The 20,979-nt window shown below is 47.1% G+C and overlaps 1 long non-coding RNA gene across 3 annotated transcripts; it reads left to right on the top strand.

The window, feature by feature from the left end:
* The first annotated feature begins 10,746 nt into the window (after positions 1 to 10,746).
* On the top strand, positions 10,747 to 20,533 carry LOC135282189 (uncharacterized). Of its 3 annotated transcripts, none has more exons than XR_010348483.1 (2): positions 10,747 to 10,833; positions 16,627 to 20,533. It is a non-coding gene; the product is annotated as an uncharacterized LOC135282189 (long non-coding RNA). The 3 variants fall into 3 exon arrangements; XR_010348482.1 differs by lacking the exon at positions 10,747 to 10,833 and adding an exon at positions 14,565 to 14,804; XR_010348481.1 differs by lacking the exon at positions 10,747 to 10,833 and adding an exon at positions 14,565 to 15,675.
* Positions 20,534 to 20,979: the final 446 nt, after the last annotated feature.

Here is a 20,979-nt window from a genome sequence, read left to right as displayed (position 1 = left end):
GATCTCTGTGTCCATCAGTGCTCAGTGGAAAGGAGGGACAGATTTCTGTAGTTGTGTGACATCTTTGCAGCATGAATTGCCTCATGTTTTACAGCCCTGATGTGCAGCTTGCTGTGCATGCATGCTAGAGCTGATAATTTTTAACTAACAGTGGTATTAAATCATCAAATAAAAACTAATGAAGGAGAGAGCCAGAAGAGGTGATGATGATGAGGGGGAGGAATTCAGAGTAGCAGAGGGGGCCAGGCATCATCCATCCAGGGCTGCTGAATTTATGTGTGAGTTAATTAACATTTTGATTCATTAAGCTTGGCTCATGGTGGGGATTCATAGATGAGAAGGCAATTTAGGAGCTGGTGCCAAGCAGAAGAAATTACTCCATCTTCCATTCTCCCCTTCTTGTGCTGGCGAAGGATAGCAGTGGATCTTAAGCTTAAGTGGAAATAAAAAGAGGGTGGAAATGGGAAGGTTTGGGGTCACAAAGCAGGAGTGGAGGCACTCGAGAATGGCCACAGAAATGCACAAACAAGGATCCTGCCCACATCAAGTTTTCTGAGACGTGGTCATGGGTAAAAGAGCTCCCCAAAATCTGGCATCTGGCTGCCCCAGCCTTCAGTTACACCTGTACAAAGCAGTGCACATCTTCTGGGTGTCATTCCTGGGCACAAAGAGGTCACTGCCATGGGCAGAGCCATGACCATATCACTCATGTGCAGCCAAGTGCTGAGTCATGGGTCACCTTATGAGATGCCATTGAAATGTGTTTTATATATATATATATATATATGTATGTATGTATTTTATAGAAGGAATATTTCAAAGGTGTTTTATAGAGCATTAATATCCTTGATATATATTGCTTCTTTTATCCCTTTGCATAAAAAGCCAGGTGTACTTTCTTTGCCATGAATTCTGGGCACCTGGGACTGAGAAGAGAGAAGAGTTAAAGCTCAAACGTTTCAGAAATCTCCAAAATGCACCTGTAATGGTCTCCTCATCCATCACTGCACTGTTATTTTAAGCTTCAAAACCCTGGGACATGCCAAGGCTCCAAGTGAGCATTGCATGTACTCTTTTCACACCCTCCCAGAAATGATTAACCACAATCAAGAAGGTGGACCAGCTTCTCATGGGTGTAAATCAGCCCAGCACACTCCAAGCCATCAAGCCTTGCCATTGTACAGCAGCAGAAGACTTGATCCTGAGATCTAGACAAGGAAACACTGATCCAAGAACCAGAGGGAAAGGAATGATTCTTCCTGAGGCATTTTGATATCTCCTCCTCTGTTCTCAGAGTGGGAATTACAGTGACTCACAAACACAGAAAATAACCTGATTAATTCTAACTCAAATTCAAGAAACAAAAGGGTCAAAATCAGAAATTGGTGGTTGTTGTGGCCATTCTGTTTTGCCCAGGGCCCATTGCCCAGGTTTTTTACTGATAATGCTTTTCCTTCCCAAAAAAAGCCCAGCCAAGTTACTCTGCTGGCTCACTGCACTTTTAAGAAATGCATTTGGCCTCATGAGGATGCATCAAAATTTTGATGTTTAGCAGAAAATAAAAATATTTTCACTCAGTTCATTTATAGAGCTGCACATAAAATCCTTCCCCTCAGGGCATTTCCAAGGAAAAGGCTGGAAATAAAAATATAAATTCTAAACAGCAGTAAAATGTTTATCGCTTTGGGGGTTATGAGTGTTCAGCTTTTATTACTACAAAAATCAATTTACTGATCTTGGGTTTACTGCAAAATCACAAAAGTGAAAAGCTGAATTCATTTGTTGTCCAGGGCTTTGCTGCTTCTCCCTTCCAATGTCTGGGGAGAGATTGTCCTGCACCTCCCTGCTCTATTCCTCCTCCCCACCAGGCTCCTCTCCTGACACCATTAAAAACTTCCCTCCCTGCCTGGCTGCCCACCTGAGTCCCTCTCACTGCACCTCTCCAAGGAGACCAAGAGTCCAACCTGAAAAAACAAAGCTGGAAAAAAAAAATAAAAAAGAAATGGCCAATTTCCTGTGGCAGGGGGTTGGTTGTCTCAGGAGCTGCAGTTTGGGATGGGGGTGCAGGATATTGGTGAGGAAAGGGGATGCCGAAAGGAACCTGTGTGTGAAAACATTCATGTGGACTTCATCTGTGAATTATCTGCTGGAAAGTGCAAATCTCCATGTGCACAATAATATTGTGATGCTGTGTTAGCCATTCCAATGGTCAAAATAATAAAATAAGAAGAAGAAAGAAAGGAAAAGTAGATGCTTAGATGTCATTCTGATGTGAGCCTTCATGGGTATCATTCAGTGCAACCCAATGCTCCCATGTAGCCACTCCTCTACTTTAATTTCCAGAGTTTTTAAGGAAAAAAAAAAATCAATGAATGTTTTAACAGATTTAGTGGAAATCAGTGCAAAGAGTTTGGACAAAAATCTTCAGGCTTGCTGTCCCCCAGCAGTGGTCCAGAAGGGACCTGTGGCCATGCTGATGTGGTGGCAAAACTCTGCAAAACCTTCACAGTCTGACACATTCACCTCCCAGAGTCCCAGCCCTCAGTCAACAAAAAGTATTTAATATAAAGAGAATTTCAGCTCTGCTGATAGCATCTAGGAAAAAAAGTAGCAGCAAAATAATTTTTCTCCAAATATTGCAGGAGGGCTGGGTCAATTCTGCAAATAGTCAAAGCAAATGTTTTGGGGAGAAATGAGGATGACAAAAACCCAGTGAGTCAGCAAATATGGGGAATAGCAGCAAGTTGTGGGAAAGAGAGGAGCAGGAGAGGATGATGGGGTGGGAAGGTGAAATTCGCCAGGAAAAGCAACCAAGGGCTAGGGCTGATTCCAGGGAAAAAAGCTGTGAAGGAAGGCAGGTAGTGGCAGTTTTGTGTTCCCCTTGGGATGCCCTTGGCAGCTGCAGTGTGCCTGGAGCCCTGGGCTTTGTGGTTTTCAAAATCCCAACCCTAACCCTAGCCCTAGGCAGGAAATCAGCCTGTGGGCAGTGACACCCACCAGCCTTTGCACTGTGCTTTTGGGAGCTGAGTATCCTGCTTCCATCCTTCCAGGAGCCCATGGGACAGCCTGGCTGTCTGTGAAGTGTGGTGGTGGTGGTGTCACCTCTGTGTGCTCTGACATCACCAACCTGACCCACCCCAGGTGCAGATGGGGCTCCTGCCCTTTCTGTTTCACCTCTCCCCTTCCCCAGCACTCCCACCCCAGGTGGATTTTCCAGCTCTTGCACCTATGCAGCCTTACAAGGTTTATCTATCTATCTTATAAAAAATGTAAAGTGCTTTACAACTGTTACAGGGTCATCTAAAAACCCTGTGAGGCTTGAATGTGCCATAATCAAATCCCACCCCACCCTGGCACAGAGCAGGATCAATCAACTGGGAGCAAACACCACTGACAGACCCCACCAGCATGAGAGGCATGAACCCACAAACAATTCATTACAAGTGTGCATGTTGGAGAGGATTAATTTTCATTTCCTTAAAAAAAAAAAAAATAAAAGATGTGTCTTGGCTTGAAAGGCAGTCAGTGAGACAGGGAAAGGCATTAAGGTACACCCCGAGGCACACAGACATGCTCATCTTGGCTCTGCCCTGCTGAGAGCACAGGTATCCCAGATCCTCCTGCACCAACAATCCTCTGCTGGCAGCTGCTGAAATCGGGGAACACCTTTCCATGCTGCCACCAGCCCCCCCAACGTGAGCAATGTCCCCATTTCCAGGCTCCTGCGACAATTAACACCTGAGTGTTTATTTATTAGCCAAGATTTCACAGTAAATGTCCTTATTCACCCAGCTCTGCAAGCCAACACGGATTCCACAATAAATATCCCTATTAACCAACCTTTCAAGCTACTGATTTTCAAACAGAAAAGTGTAGATTTTATGTAGATTATTTAACAGACTTCTCCAAATCCACCCACCCATCACTGCTCCCTCAAGCCATGATGAGAACCGTGGTGACACCGAGCTGTTTCCCACACAACTCTTGCAGAAGTTCCATCGGAGAGACCTCACTTCCTCCAGGATCAGGAGGAGCAGCTCACATTAAATATGGGAAGTGACTGCCACCTCCAGCCCTCCTCCTGCTACTGGAGCCAGCAGCTCCCAGCCCTGCTCGGGTGATTCGGGGAACGTGGAACTTGTTTTACTGCCTGCTTGTGCTGCAGATATCAACAGTGGGGCTGGAGAGCAGAAACACGAGATGGCAATTAGCCCAGAGCTATTAACTGTGCCTGAATATCATACACTCCAAGCTTCCTTGATCCGCTGGAATTTATATGACTGTTAATGGGCACTGTAAATTGCTGTCAGCGTGGATAACTCAATCCTTGCCTTTTTGGAGAGGTGAAGCAATGGGGGAAGTGGAGGGGAAGGTGGCCTGAGATGGACACAAGGAGCTGTACAACAGCTTTAAGGCACTGCTGTCTACTGGCACATAACAGATAATAAAAATATGCTTTAATTTAGAATGTAAGGATATGGTGTCAAAATAAAATGTCTCAAGGACTAGTAGGGAACATAAAAAAGTCACAGTCTATGCTGTGAGCATCAGCTGCACATCATAAAGATACATTAATGGTGTATTTCTTTAAAAGAAATTTTCATACTTTGGGGTTGTATGAGAAATAAGATTTTTAAATATCAAAAGTGGAAATTTTATGGCTGGAGGGGAAAAAATGTTCAGACGAAGGAGATGGGAACAGCAAGAGCCCAGAAATAAAACATTGGTACCTTTGATGGTGCTGCAGTGACCGAGGGGTGTGACCCTGAGCCTGGTGTGCCAGCCCTTCCCTCCACCCACTCTGCAGCCATGGAACCAGTGGGATTTTTTTCTTAAATGGGAGCAGGGCCAGGCCCCAGAAATACAGGCACAAAATAATGTTGGGTTGTAAAACAACAGGCTAGCAAAGCTGCTTCAACCAGACCCACTTATGTGCCAGTGGTCAAAAATAAAATCAATGAAAGAAATGAGGTTTAGATGTAAAATTCAAATGTTAGAGATAAAATCAATTAATCTGGGTATGGAATATTTTATTTTTATTCTGACCTCAGAGAAATATTATAGAAAAGCTCACAGCATTGGAGCATCTTTGCTTCCTGGGTTCATCTGGGCTCTGGAACAAAAAAGAATCCCATGAGTTCATTTTTATCAAGGGAAAAAAGCATTTTTAACCCTGTGACTAAAATATCCATTCCTATTGTTCCACTTCTCTGTCAACCAGTGGGAAGAATAACCTGGCATTTCCTTCCTGTGTCCTGCAGCTAAATCTGCAGGTTTCAAGAGAAAGCTCACAAAAATGGGGAATTTCTAAAAATTTGATACCGTGTGCAACCGTCAGTGGCAAGCAGCTGTTGTTGGCCCCTGCTCGTCAGCATGGCTCTAAAATGAATTTCACTGACATGATTCTGTGCAGAATCAGGGTACTGGGATGCTCCTGAGCTGGCTTGCAATCATTTGCTGCTTTAATATTTGTCTTCAGAGAGTTAAATTGAAAGAGGGCAGGTTTAGATGAGATATTAGGAAGACATTTATCTCTGTGAGGGTGGTGAGGCCCTGGCACAGGGTGTCCAGAGAAGCTGTGGCTTCCTCATCCCTGGAAGTGTCCAAGGCCAGATTGGACAGGGCTTGGAGCAGCCTGGGATAGTGGAAGGTGTCCCTGCCCATGGCAGGGGTGGAATGAAATGAAATTAAATCCCTCTGAACACAAACCATTACAGGATTCTATGATACTTTTCTGCAGCTCTTCTTATTCCTTAAAGATGAAGAGATTTTGCTGCAAAGCAGAGCAGAAGGGTCTGAAAAGGATGGGCAGTGCTTGCCCAGACTGCATTTGGGGTCTCATGTCTGGAGGGTGGTGCCTGCCCTGCTCCAGCTGAACACCAGGGGCCATGTGAGGAGAGCTGGGCTGCATGGCCAGGCTGCCAGCACACCCCCAGCCTGGGGATGGCAGATCTGGAGCAAGAAGGACGAAAATTCCATCCAAACCTCTTAGAAAGGATCTTAATCTCAACTATAAAGCCAAATTTGCAATGTCTTGGAGAGTGTGTTGTGCTTGTGTAGCGTGGCTGCTCATGATGAATGAACATCAGTGCCCTGCATCCAAAACCTCCCTCAGTGTCCATCAGCAAACCCTCATGGCCCACAAGAAGAGAACCCTCCCTCCTGGCTTTTAAAACCTGTGCTCAACCCAGCTGTGCAAAAATTGCCACTGTGAGCATTTCCCTTGTAAAACTTTTGGGAGAAACATCCTTAAAATAAACCAATCCCTGTTCTCTTGGACTCCTGATGCCACAGCAGCACAGCCAAGGAGCAGGAGGATTCTCCATGAGGATAAGGTGGCACCCCTCTTCCCCATGGTCCATAAAACGTGCCTACCATTCATTGTTGGGCTGCTCAGAGCCTTGTGTGGTCCATTATATTTTATGCCAGTTTCCTAAACATTCACAGTTAAATAAACTATGATAACACTTCATAAACATTTTTCTAACATGCGGAATGTTTGACATGAATTTCAGCTATTTTAAAACTAATAAACAATTGTCAATTGGATGTTGGAGACTAAGCAGAAGCCACAACTGTTCTTATGGAACATCAAAGGCATAATAAATATCTGATTTTTTTTTTTAAACGAGGCTTTTGTACTTTTTGCCTACGAGCCTCTGTGGAGAGCGTGGAGGGATGAGTGCTGGGGCTGTGTGTTATTGACTGCTGTGCTTTGGGTTTTCAGCAAAAAATAGGAGAGGTTACACTTCATGGGATCAGCTTGCACCTCAGAAATCTCCTGGTGTTTTGAAAACAAGCTGAGCAGACGCCAGGCTCCTGAAAGTGCAGATACACTTTCTTCTCACAGGTGAAAGGCACCTTGCAGAGCCTCACTGGTTCTGCCACTCCTCTGGCATCAGTCCTGGGGTGAGCATGACCAGTGGCACAAAGCTCACCCCCAAAGGGCATCTCTGCAGGGTTTTGCCCTCCTGCAATACCCCCACACCATGTCCCTCGCATGGGACAGTGCCACCAGGCAGGGATGGCAGCACAGAATCAGCCCTGCAGCCACCCTGAGCACTCACAACTCCTCCCCAGAGCAGGACCAGCCCTTTGATCATGGCCTGATGGGTGGGAAGGGGAGACACCTCAGAAAAATATTTGTCAAGAGAAATACCACGTCAGTGGAATATTTTTTTTTTTTCTGAGGAGTGCCCTGGGTTGGGAGGAAAAAAAAAAAAAAGAAAAAAAAAAAAAAAAAGCTGATTTCAAAGAACAGCTCATTTAGCAAGAGATAGTCTGTCTCTTTTAATCTATTGTTCATCCCTACTGGTTAAAGGCTTCCCGCCCAACAACAAGAGCTTGTGAGCTGCAGAGAGGAAACCAGCACAGCCTAATATTTCTATCTGGGCACATCCATCAGGGAGGAGGCACGCCCAGCAGCAGAGCTATCAGCCTGTGCTCATCTCTCCTGTGCCTCGAAGGATGTGCAGTTCCAGAGAGATGAAAGCTGTTCCCCTGTTTGGGATGAGGGATGGTGGCCAGAGCTGGGGAGGACTGCTGGGATAATTGTGCTGCTTTACAAAAACTGGAGAGTTTTGGAACTAAATCTGAGGGAAAGTTGTACAGTCTGAGGAGCAGATGCACTGAAATCTCTGGTTTCTGCCATGACACAAGACAGAAGCACTGGACAGGTCCTTTAAAGCCACCCGTGAGGCTCACAGGGATTTGGGATGATCCTGCCAAGCTGCTACAGAGCCAACAATCCCCAGTACAGGGCTGTCCTTGAGCCTGAGCAGCTCTGCCTCCCTGGAGCCCCTCACAAATCCTGCACTCAATAAAACCCCAGAGGTCCATAAGAGGAGGAAACAGGAAGGCATGGAGCTGCCAATAGCTCTCCCACCCTTCCCCAGCGTTTCTGTGGGCTCCCAGAATGTGTGATGCCCAGCAAAACCACACAGGGAGCTGCTGCAGCTCCCACTGCCGGCATGCTGCTCTGCTCCACCTGACAAAACCCTCTCTAAATTCACACCTCAGCTCGTGCCTTTGTGAGCAGATGCCTCGTGCTGCTGCTCAGGCTTTGTTTTAGTCCCTTCTGCTCTGGGATGTCACTTCTTGCTGACGCATCTGTGACTCACATCTGTGCTGCCGCTGTCCCCCTGCACCAGAGCCACAGGAAGGTTTTTGCTGGCCCATTTTCACCCCTCCTGCCGTGGCTGGCTGGGACAGGGCTGGCACCCAGCTTTTCCCACCAGCAGGAAGAGGCTGGTGAGCCCCACTGGAGCCAGTCTGGCTGCTCTGGGCCGAGCTGGGCGCTGGGGCAGATAAGTAAACACTTGCAGCTCTGACATAAATTACTTTAGTCCTTGACAGCAGGACACTGACCAGGGTCGCCTGATAAGGGAGGGAAAGCCTTGCATGTCTCTCAGTCCCACTCAGATATTTCACAATAAATGTCACTGGGAAAGAATAGACACTTCTGTACCCATTAGGCAGCTGCATGTTCCTGTCACCTTGAGAAGAAGGGACGCATTGTCAGAGCTGTCGGGGCAGGCAGGAACCAGCTGTTAATCTGCTCTGACATCCTTTTTCACAGAGCAAGTGTGAACAGGGCGTTGCAAAAACCCAGTGGAAAGGTGATTAAAAATAGGCCCTCCATGAACATCTACAGGGTCTGGCACTGTACTGCTGCTGGGGAGCCAGAGGACCAGGATGGAGGCACCAGCTCCTCCTGGTCTCAGCTCCAGCACACTCTGCAGTGCTCTCTGCCCGTGCCTGTTTCCCTCAGCTGGAGCCACACTGTCCAAGGACAGGCCATCACCCTTCCCTGCTGAGGGTGGGCTGAGCTTCAGACACTGATTGCTCAAGCCCGGGTGACACAGCTGCAAAGCTGGCAGTCTAAAAATGAGCTGGATGGAGCAACACGGCTTGGTCTGGATGGGTCCTGGCAGATGTAGCAGTGACACCTGAGGATGTCACCAGCTCCACCAGGACACCCTGCTCCTCTGCCAGACATCACCCCAGGGAACCTGCAGCATCAGTGTGCAGCTCCCTCCACTGCTCTGGCTGAGGGATCCTGCTCTCACAGACCCTCATTCAGGGACTGCTCACACTGGTGACAGAGATGGGGTGCAGAGGGGCTGGGGACAGGTATCCAGGGGGTCAAATGTACCTGAGGGATGGCTCTGCACTTCCTAGTGGGTACACCTGGGAATCTCTGTGGCTTCACTGCAGGCAGACAAGAGACACAAAGTCTGGACAAGGAGCAGTGTGTCTGCTCTTCCACAAGTGCTCTGGAGAAAGTGGGATGTGGGGCTGGAGTTGTATTACCTGCCCACCTTAGAGTCTGGCTTCAAATGATTTCCCAAGTCAAAGACCCCTGCATCCACATTCCCTGCGTCTTTTTCTTAGGGACATTATTGACCAAGGTACATATTTCTGTAATGGAAATGGGTTTGTCCCAGTGGAAGAGATCCCTGCAGAGCTGCTCCTGCGCTTGTTGCTTACAGAGAGACTTTTCTGGCCCAGCTTTCACTCTCTGTAAGTCACCTGCACACACTCTGCCAGATCCTTCATCTATTCTTGACCACCATGTCCTGCAGATCTTCAGCATTTGCTATGAAGTTTTTTAGATGCAAATCCCTTTCAGTATTTCAGATATTAGGAAATCTTGCATTGAAGACCTCTGCTCAGTGTCTAAAGCCTTTAGGATACTCATTAAAGGGATATTTCCTCTGATATCTCATGTGTGACAATTGGAGGAGGATGCTGGTCAGTCTGGCTGCAGGCTGCCACATCTCACCAGGGTCCCACCATGGCACAGGCTGTACCCCTCAAGCCTCACACCCCCCTGGAGACCTGGCCTTGGCTCCTGTCCGGGAACAAAAGGTCTGGCTAATGCAGAGAGATGAAAGCTCATTCGCAATCCCATGTTCAATATTTGATTGTGCTCTACTGCTTAGCCTTTTAATGTGGTTCTGCTTATTTTTACAGGTTTCCCAATCTGCCCCCTCCCCAGATTGTTTATATATTTGGAAAGCCTTCTGTTTAGTGCCTGTAATACCCCTGACGTTCTTTCTCTGCAGTGGTCTTCCCTCACCCGCTCCTCTGCTGAGACTTAACTGGGATTTGTTTCAATACTAATCTCTCAAATTGTTTATTAAACCACCTCCTGATTTATCTATGACAGATTTTTCTTGAAGTTATAAAATTTCAATCAAAATTCCTCTGGGCATTTCACATTCCCCTCTTACGATCACTAAATCCTATTTGTTCTTGGCCTGACCCCCCTTGGCTCCCAGCCCGGGTTGGGGCAGTGGGAATGCACACTGCAAGCCAGTGGCTCCAATTGCCCCCTGCCCCAGCAGCCTCCAGACAAGAAGACTTCTTGAGTTGCTCTGCTGAAACCATTTCTTCCCTTTCCACCTCCAGCTGAAGGTGCAAAGCTTCAGCAAATCTAGCGCAGCTTCCCTGCTAGCTGGAGGGAGTTTCCTCCTTGTTCCATCCCCTGGCACCTAGTTCCAAGCCCCTAACATGCTAAATAATTCCTCTTCCACCTTGGTGTTTACATTCTTCAGATACTTTCTGCTGCTTTTCATGTCCCGCCTCATTTGGCCCTTTGCTGGGGGTACCCGGCTCCTTTCATCTCCGCCCATGGAGCAGCCTCCCAGCCCCAGCCTGCCCAGGGCAGCAGCTCCAGCACTGCCCAGGCTGCTTTCTCCCCCAAAAAAGACTCATCCACCCACCCCTGTTTTTCTAGGATGAGGTTGGCCCAAAGGATGAGCTCGTTCCCTGTGCCTGGATCCCAGTTATCCATCAACGTTCCTGGCTGTCTCACTTGGCATAAATCAGGTATGGATCGGATCAGGCAGTGTTTTATCTCCATTTCTGGCTCCACAGGGAATACAGCTGACCAAAACCCTGGTTTAAGAGGCAGTCCATGGATGCACTTCATCCATGGCAAAGCTTCATCCTCCCAGGCTCTACTGTCACCAACTCTGCAGCTTTTACTACTGCCCAGGGCAGCTTTCAGAGAGAGATGAGGACAAAAATGATTTCACCTATCTGGAAAAAAAAAAAAAAGTTTAGTGGTCAGCTCTTCAAACAGCTTTTGGGATCTATTTAAAAGGAAGGAAACCCTTTAATGGTTGGAATACCAAATAATGTCACATTAGGGATTCAAATCCTTCCAAGGGTTTTATCCTTGATGTAATTTATGAATTATATACTTATTAGAGCAAAGGAATGATGAGTCAGTAAATGGAATAACACATCTATGCAGAGAAGAAAATACTCACATTTTTAGTTTAATAGACACAATTTCCCCCAACACAGTAACTGACCAAAGTTAGCCAAGCTAAACAGTCCACCTACTGTACACAGGGCACTTCAAAGGGAAAATTAAAAGAGACAAAACCGATATGAGAGGATGAGGAATCGCAGAGGGTCCTTATCAGGATCCCTTTCAGTGGATGTTCCCATGTTTCAGTGGAAAAAAAAAAAAGCAACAACAACAAAAAAGACCCGGGAATGTGAGCCTCCGTGGCTGATAGAGGATTTTCCTCTGGCTAGACACAGAGTCTTTAAAAAAGCTGCGGCAGAGTGTGGGATCATTAAACACCTTCAGATTCCTTCCCCACTGCCAATCACGGCATCAGCAACCGCCCTCTCGGTGGCGTCTGCTGATCCCACTTTGAAAACCTCCCCATTTATCACTGCTGGGAGAGATCCTGCTGAGACCGCTGGAGCCTGCTGCTTGTCAACAGGGCACCTTATCTTCTCCAAACATTTACTTAACCCTTTGTCTGGCAGGCCGGGAACAATGGGGATCCCAATTGCTGCCTGGTCACAGGCACTGGGACAGGCTGAGGAAAAGGAGGATGTTGGAGACCACCAGCCTCCACCTCCATGGAAAAGGTTACTTGCATCCTGCTAGAGCAGAGAATTCTTTTTGAATTGTTTTCTACCAGGGACAGACAGAAGGAGCTTTTCTAGCTCTAAGCAGGTAATGAAATACACCATCAGAAATTGAAATAGTCCCCCAAAATCAGCGACATCGGCCCAGAGCTGCTGCAACTGTACTCAAAATGACACAAGCGTCAGAAGTTGTAGTTCTTGCTGTGTTCTGCTCAAAAGTTGATATAATTTTACCCTAAACTTATTGCCATTTTAAGTAGAATATTCCAGATGTGTCTTCATTTAGTAACTTATTTCAAAACAGATTTTCTTATAAAAGCTGGAGCATTTTTAATTTTTTGAGAGAACTTTCCTATGATGTAGTGAATGAACCAGACTTACAGGTTCCCAGTGGAGATGGGCCTGACACTTGCAAGAGGAAAATGAGGTCTCAGCTCTTGACCTGCAGTACAACAGCAGAGAAACCCAGAGGCCAGATGTGCACCAGCACTTACAGAGTCAGCACTGATGAGGCCCCTGCTGCCAGGAAGGATGCCTGTGGGGCCAGAGATGAGGAATTTGGGCATTTTGGCATGAAGGACCCCAAGGCTGCACATCCTCGCTTGGTAACCAGCCTTCAGCAGCCCTGCAGCAGCTGATGGCAGGGACAGACGCACTGGCCCAGCAACACAGAAGGATGGAAATCCCTCAGGAACCCGAGAACATGCAGATGAGCTCTCCCAGCTCAGCTCTCCCAGCTGTGAGCAGCCTGACTGGCCCAGGCTGAGGACAGTAACAAATGGCTGTGTGTTTGAAGCCGAGTTTGAAGTCTTTGTGTTGTCGCTGTAGCGCTTTGTGCCGTTATCTGTGACAAGAGCCGGGAGTTCACATCTTTATCTGGGAATAAAGACTCACAGATCATGGCACTGTTTGACAATATGACAGCCTTGGGAAATCTGGAATACAGAAGGAAACAAACAGCCCTTCCAGCAGAGCAGTGATGGCAGACCGGTGCTCCTTTCTCAATCCCAGTCTGGATTAGTAGGTTCTTTGAAGTGTTTTGATTATCTGTCTTTCATGTTCTTGTTACCAACCTCTCCAGAAGAGAAGTGAGCTTAGATATTTGCAGGCCATCCCTCCAGGACAGGGGACCATGACCACTCAGTAAGGAACTAGTGACATAGGCAGAGAGCTCTGGTCACCTTCTGAAGGGCACCAGCATTTACCCTTCAAACATTGTCCACAGCAGAGCCATCAGTAGAGTTACTCCATGTCCTGAATTTAGGCAAGCACTAAATAGTACTTAAACCAGTCTAAATTTCACTAAACTAGGAAGTCTGCCATGGGCATTAGATTGGACAACATGCACTGAATTTTTTCTACTGAGAACTGGGACCTTCTACATAGAGAGGAGTTCTATTCAGAATTATTCTGTTGCTCAGAGAGCTACACATTGGTCTCAGATCCACATGAAATTTTAGTGATATTTTGTTACTTTCTGTCCCATTTTTGGACAGTGAAATTGCCAGCTTGCTTCAAATGATAACTTTTTTTTTTTTTCCTAAAGACTTATGACTGAGAACTAGTGTTTCTTCAGTGCTTCTCCACCCCCACATGCTTCTTCTGCAATTTTGGACAAGGCAAATACAAGCTTTGTAGTGCTAAAATGGAGACAAGATTCCCTTGTCTTCTGGCCTGGTTTTAAAGTGATATTGTGATAGAGAGGCACAGAAATGGGTCAAAGAAATTTTGGTATATTTGCCTGAGAAGCAAAAAAAATCCAGGGTGTAAGTGGCTCAGATAGCTTTGGATCTAGAGGGACTTTTGAGGGAGAAGGAAAGCAGACTTTGGACGTAGCTTGTACAGCCTTTACCCTGGCAAGAGCTATAGGAATGTGACATATATTTAGCCAGCATGCCTTGAACTTTAGAGGACACTGCTGTGCAACTCATCACTCCCATTCCCTCATGTTTTCATTGAGGAAGGCTCCCAGGAATTGCCAGACATCTGATGTATTCCTCTGGGAGTGAAGACAGTCCTCCTGGCACGGAGACACCTTTTGTTTCCACAGAGCGTTGCCGGACTGACTGCTGAAGTGGCTGTCACACTGCAAGGGCCTGCTGTCCCCGAGCTGAGTGGCACTGCTGTCCCTTGGCAGCGGGAGCTGTGTTTCTGTGTGGTGGAGCTTTTGGAGTGGAGCCCTGCGTGCCTGGGCCGTGCTGGCTGGGCCTGGCCAGCGTCACCCGGCACCGCCTGCCCTGGCCCCGTCCCACGGGTGATAACGGGGCTGCAGCCCCTCAGCCCAGCCAGGAAAAGGGAACTTCACCCTTCTTGAGCAAAGGGGAGGATAGCCCTCTCCACAGGGATGGGTTATAGTGTCCCCTGTCTGACTTGGGACACAGGGGACAGACCCAGCTCCATCTGGGCCATGCTGGCTGGGCCTGGCCAGCGTCACCCGGCACTGCCTGCCCTGGCCCCGTCCCATGGGTGATAATGGGGCTGCAGCACCTCAGCCCAGCCAGGAGAAGGGAACTTCACCCACCCTGAGCAAAGGGAAGGACAGCCCTGTCCACAGGGATGGGTTATAGTGTCCCCCGTCTGACTTGGGACACAGGGGACAGACCCAGCTTCACCTGGGCCACGCCAGCTGGGCCTGGCCAGCGTCACCTGGCACCGCCTGCCCTGGCCCTGTCCCACGGGTGATAATGGGGCTGCAGCCCCTCAGCCCAGCCAGGAAAAGGGAACTTCACCCTTCTTGAGCAAAGGGGAGGACAGCCCTGTCCACAGGGATGGGTTATAGTGTCCCCTGTCTGACTTGGGACACAGGGGACAGACCCAGCTTCACCTGTCCCATGCACAACCCCAGGGCACTGGTGTCAGCACAAGCAGGATTGGTTGGACAAAGGCAACAGAGCTGCCACTGCACTGTGAGTTATCACAGAGTACACCCATCAGTGCAATTAAGACTCTAACAGAGCAGTTAAAGATGTTTTTCTGCACCCCACTACTGCTGGGCAGGGATTTGACATTGGGCTGCCAGCATATCTGGAAAAGAGAACTAGTCTGAAAACACATCCTGTGTTCCTCTTGCAAGCACTGAACTGAATGTTTTTTCCCCCTAACCAGAGCTATTTTGGTTTAGTTTAACAGAGTAGGATGACTACCAGGAATTAAAAACGTAGTACTGCTTTTTTTGCAGGTTGCAAAAGTCAAATCCCATCATTTCAGAACAGACACATGTGCATCAAGCCCACCAAGACAGTAACTGGTTTTTGAGTTCCCTCTCTTCAGAGCTTTCTTTCCCCAGCCCTGCCCAGAGCAGTAGAGTTGCTCTGGTGGTGACAATGTCAGGTAATGAGCTGGCTGCTGTGCAAGGATCACAGGGCTGACAGCAACTCACTGGGTCTGAGGCTGGAAAAAGGGCATTAAGCCCATTAAACCTCAGTTAAGACACCAGGGGGCTTTGCCAAACAGTAATTAACTGGCTGCCAAAGACCAGAAGATCAGCTGCAGTAGGTTACTACCCACCAGAGCTGATTTCCTCACTGTCACACAGCCCTAGGATTATGTTCTACACATGAAAAAACCCCATGTTAATAATTTAATTTGATAGAAGATGGCTATAAAGCAACAGGAAACAACATGAGATACATCCAAAACTGTCATCAGGAACCATGGGAAGGATTAGAATAAGAATAATCACTTAAAGTTCTCAGCTGTTATGACAACAAAACCACTAAAGCAGCCAGGACAGCCTGCATCACCCCAGTAACCCCAGGCACAGATAAATAGCTACAGGTACAACAAGTGAGCTTCCCTAGGCCTGTCCTGCCAAAGCTGAGCCCAGGGCTGGGGGATATCCTGCTCACGTGCCCACCTCTCATTTGGGCCACACCACACTGGTGGAGCATCCTTTGCTCCCTGTAGGGAAGCACAGAATTAATATTTTATGCACAATTAGTAATTTTTCATTCATTGCCACTTGTATGAAGTGGGTCCAATCTACGGAGAATTTGTCTGCAGTGATAAAAAAGTAATTTCAAGTTCCTACACTTTCATTGATTTAACATTTTCCCAAATAATCTTCCCAGTTCTTACATTGTTTCCCTACCTGTCATGGTCTTCTTTTAGACATAATTTTGTTATCTAGTACTTTGATCCCAAAATGGTGAGGGAGTGCTACATGAAAAGAAAAAAAAATATTGGGAAATAGGCCCAGCAAATGGAGTTAAGGAGAGATAGGAAGGAGCCAGGATCTGTCAGCTCCCCGGGGCCCTGCAGGATGCCTGGGAATGACAGACAGCATTTTCCTCAGACGAGGCCAAACACATTTCTTGATAAACTAATTAAGCAAATGTGTTGAAACAATGTGAGTGTAACATGCACTCTGTGCATGGCTGGGGCTGCTCCCAGGGCAGGAGGCAGCCCTGTGGGGAGCAGGGCGTTCTTCCAGGGACATGGGACCAGGTAAAGAGCAATTTGGGAGTGGGTCACGACCACTACCCAAAGTGCCTGCTCCAGGGAAGCTCAGTGGGTGCCCGCCTCTGGGACCATTGTGTGGAATGAGGATCACTTGATGGGGTTTAGGTGGACTGTGGCATGTCACTGTCCCCATTAGCTGGGGTAGCCCATAAGAGATCAGCCCCAACAACAGATGGGATTTTGTGGCAGCAGTATCAAGGGATGTGTTGCAGGGGCTTTGGGCAATAGGTCTGGGTAAAATCAGCTGCAGGTATTATTTAATTACAGGTGCTAGAGGTACTGGCAGAAGCAAAAAGGAAGATGGTGGAGAAGAAGGAAGCCCAGTGCACCCATCAGGTGAGTTGGGAGGCAGCTGCTCTGGGGTACCCTGAGCTCATTCTGTGTGCATCACTTCAGTGCTGTGCCTACAGCCTTCCTCCTCTGCTCACACGAGTGATCTGGGCCCTGACATGGGACATTTGTACCTTTAGACCTTCTCCTCTTTGATGACACAAGAAGTTTAGTTTGATGTCCCCAGCATTCCCTGCCTTTGTATTTTTCCTGCAGACAAAGATAGCGAGCAGGAGAGTGGTGCCAGGGCGGCTGCTCCCTGCCTGGGGTGGGGACTCCCTTCCTCCACCCCCTCGGAGCCAGACCATCAGCAGCAGCAAAATGAAATATTCCCATCCCACATGCTCTCAGGATGAAAGATTACATCCTATCCTTCCTTCTCCTCCCTCTTGGTCCTCCACTGCCTTCCAAACATGACGCTGGGCCACGTGTATCCGCAGCAGCGCTCGCTCAGACATGACAACCTGGACTTGACCCCTGAGGTTCTGGCTCCACCGAGTCTTCCTGGCCATTTCGGGCAGCAGGAACCTCTGTCAGCACTGGTGATGGATGGGTTCAGTGGGAGAGAGGCCTTCAGACAAAAAGTCTCTCAAACACAGCGACAGAGAAAAGTAAAATAGGCCCTGAGCGGCAGCAGCTTGTGGTAAGCAGAGTTTGTGTTCAGAGCTGCAAAGGACTGTCCCTCCTCAGGGACACTCGGTTGTCACCATCCTTTTCTGCAGTCTGTGGTGTGCTTGGAAAGCTTTTTCTTTTGCCCAGGCTGGCTTTCAGGCTTCACCACTTTTCATCTTAACCACCAAGAGCTGGAAATAAATCAAATAGCAGCAAATGTTTCTCTAGTGTGTCAAGAAGCACAGATGCGCAGGGACTGCCCAGGTGGAGGAACAGCCACCACAGGTACAACACCTGCCTGAGGCCACAGCTCTGGTTATGCACAAATGAGCTCCCAGGAATGATGATGGTCCATGGGTATCTCCAACTAATTGTGATCAGCCTGGCTTGACCAGCAGACAACTTTATTATATCATGACAACTTCTGGATGGGATCCATCTCCTCAGAGCTGTGCTATCTGCAAGATGTCACTGAACTCAAGGTGATCTGGCATCCCTGTCCAGCAGCCACCCCTCGCAGCCCTGTCTTGGGGTGGTTTCCTTGCACTGCAGGAATCCTTGGAGAGAGACAGCCTGGTCTTGGGGACATCAATCTCTTGACTCCTCTGCAGTGTTGGGGAAGCCAGTGCAGCCAGAAGAGGAAATGGGGGCAGAGGAGAGAGGATCTGACCTTGTGTTTCTGCCTCCTTTTCCAGATTAAGCCATTTCCTTATAAGAGACACACACCCTGCAGTCCAAATATTAGCTGAGTTTCCGTTTCAGGCAATACCATGAGCAGCAAACCCAGCCCCAGCATGCTCCTGTACCTGCTCTCCATTGCATGACATTTGAACATTGAAACCCCATTAATTGTTCAGACAAGCCTTTAATTTGTGCGTGCAGTGCAGATGGCAAGGTCCTTCACAGCACCAGTAGCCTGAGCACTGGACTGGGACAAGTCACAGCAACGCTTTGCTGCTGCCCTGACTGCACATGGAGCAGAGCAGCTCTGCTTCTGGGGACAGCTGAGTTCATGTCACTCCTGACTCCACCACCAAAGCAGCAAGGAGCAGCCCCATTGTGCAAACCATTTCCTTCAGCCAGGGGTTCAAGGCTGAGGACTAATCCTTTGGGAATATTGGCTGTGACCGAGGAGTAGGGGGTGCTGCTGGATGTGACTGTGCATGCTCCAAACCCTTGCCCTTATTGCCCGTGCCCCTCATTCACCTGGTGCTTTATGATGGGCTTTGCTAACATACATGAAATTTAATTTCCGGTTATTAACCCACAAAAAGGTATTGCTGTTTTCAGAATTACACTGCTTCCAATTAGTGTTGCCCTTTGGTTTATGGTATGTTGTTTTTCTGGAAAACCTTTGAACCAGGCTGTGCACCAGCTGAAGGGCATTCTGGGGCAGTTAATAAAGATTAACTCTTTGGAGCAAATATCTGTTCTGATTCTGATTGCCCCCTCACAAGGGAAGGGGATCTTAGAAAATCCTAGATGTCTCTTTGCTTTCCTTTTTTTTTCTCCATATATATTTTCATTCTTTCCAGTTCTCATTTTCCTGCCTTGCCAAAGGCAGTGTCCTTCTTTCCGTTGTCACAGTAGAATGGTCCTGACAAAGCAAGAATTTCCTTCAGATGCTGGACATTCAGCCACTGCATTCCTGCTAGAGAAAGCCTTTGGGCTGGCTTTGTCCCATCCCTCTGTAAAACCTGTATAGAGAAGAAAAAACTTGTGCCAGCAAGAGGAGAGAAAGTGCTTATTGTCACTTAGGAACAGGGATACACAAATTTATTTGATGTTTTGCTCATTGTTGATTCTCACTGCTCACCTTTTCCCATGCAACCATGAAATTTTATGCCTCAGAGTCAGCTTTAGTGTTTCTGCTTTCTTTAGTGTTTCTTATAATTTACTCACCTCCTTACCTTCAAACTATCAAATACAAAGACAAAAGTGTCCTCAATGTATGTATTTTCACTCTGACTGGCTTTCAGCTTATGATTGTTATTACATTACACTTCTATCGTGCTGCAAATGCTGTAGTTAATTTCATGTTCATTTATTTTGTTCCTTCATTGGACATTCCCCAGGCAAAATATTTAAAACCAAAGGGAAAAAAAATTACCTTAGGAAACTTAGCTTTCATTGCTGGCTTTCAGCCAAACAGTTCTCTAGACTTCATGCAGCTCCCCCAGGAGACAGATGGTTTGCAGTGTGGGTGCTTGTGCTGTACCTCTGCAAGGCAAATCCTATCTCTGAAAACCCACCGCTGAGTTCTTGGAGTTCCAGTGTGTGCAGAACTCCATTATCTCTACTTTCAAGCAAAGAAAGTGTTGATTAGAGTAATTTATGAACAGGTGTGATGTTTAGAAAGACCAGATCCTCATGGGTTTCATTGCAGTTCAGGAGCATCTCACCCCTCAGATGCAAACCCAAGAAAGTATCTATGTTCTGGACAGCCATGGATCAATATAATCATTGGCATGCTAATTCCTTATGGAAATGAGTGCTTCACTCTCTGTCTGTTTGAACAGCCTTGTTTAATCAGCTCCCCTGGACCTGCACTTCTAAAATCCGCTCTATAAAGCAACGAGCCCAAGATTCCTGAGCGGGAGTTCTTGGCAGTTCCCCGTCTTCAGCATGGCTGTATATCTGCAAGGATGTGCAGCAAGCTGAATGACTCCAGCCTTGGTGGGTCTGAGGACATTTATTGTGAAAAGCAGCTGGGGAACCATCAAAGTAATTGCTCTGGGCTGATGTACGTGTTTCTAATGAGTCTCACTGCAGAGGGATTTATTCAGTGTCTGCGTTATTTACACAGGACAGCACTATCAGTAAAAGACCTTATTATCTTCTCTGTATTTGTTTCTGTATCTTTCAGTTTAGCAACTCTCAAATTCAGTGTGGCTTGTGTTTTTTTTATTATTTTTATAGCTTGTTTCCTCTTTAGTGATATTATCATGGAGCCAATAAAACTGCTTTCCTTCTACATCTGGTCAAGGGAAGATTTTGCTGGGTACACGAGTCATATTTCTGTAAATGCCTCCAAGTGAATATAAAAAGCTGTTGGAAGCAATTGAGTTTACTGTTGCCTTATGTACTGTCATTAATTAGGAAATAAAGTGAACTGCATTTTATATCACTTGTAATCAAAATGTTACAGTCTTAATGTGAAGTCTTCCAAGTGCAGAGCTTCAAAGCAGGCTCTGTTCTCGTACAAATGAGCAGTGAGGAAAAAAGATACAGAGGTTCTTTAAACTTTAAAATTCATGGCCCAGATTTTCTGAGTGCTGCCCTGCAGTGAGGCAGGATGGAAGCAACTGCACCAATGGAGTGGGCAGGCAGGATAACTGCACCTGGATAACCTTTGCCATTGTGTTTTATTCCACCACTGCAGCATCCCAGTAACTATGGTAACTGGGGATGGCTCCTCTCTTGGGAGGAGCCCAACAGCAGAGCACCCATCATCAGCAGCCACCCTTTACTTCAGATTAAACTGATGGCTTCACCCTCTAAGTCTGTTTTCATAGAATTCAGACTTTTCTTGATCCCCTTTCCTGCTTCCCAGTTTAAACACCAAGCAAGATAAAATATAAAAAATAAAAGAAACACAAACAAAATACTTGAAAAGAAAAGAAGGCAAAAAAAAAGAAGCATTTCATCAGCAACCCCTTTTTCATAACCTTTAACATT

The sequence above is a fragment of the Passer domesticus genome, chromosome 16 (assembly GCF_036417665.1).
Source record: "Passer domesticus isolate bPasDom1 chromosome 16, bPasDom1.hap1, whole genome shotgun sequence".
NCBI classification, from domain to species: domain Eukaryota; kingdom Metazoa; phylum Chordata; class Aves; order Passeriformes; family Passeridae; genus Passer; species Passer domesticus.
The sequence above is the reverse complement of the archived record's forward strand: the minus strand, read 5'-3'. Positions and strand labels throughout refer to the sequence as shown.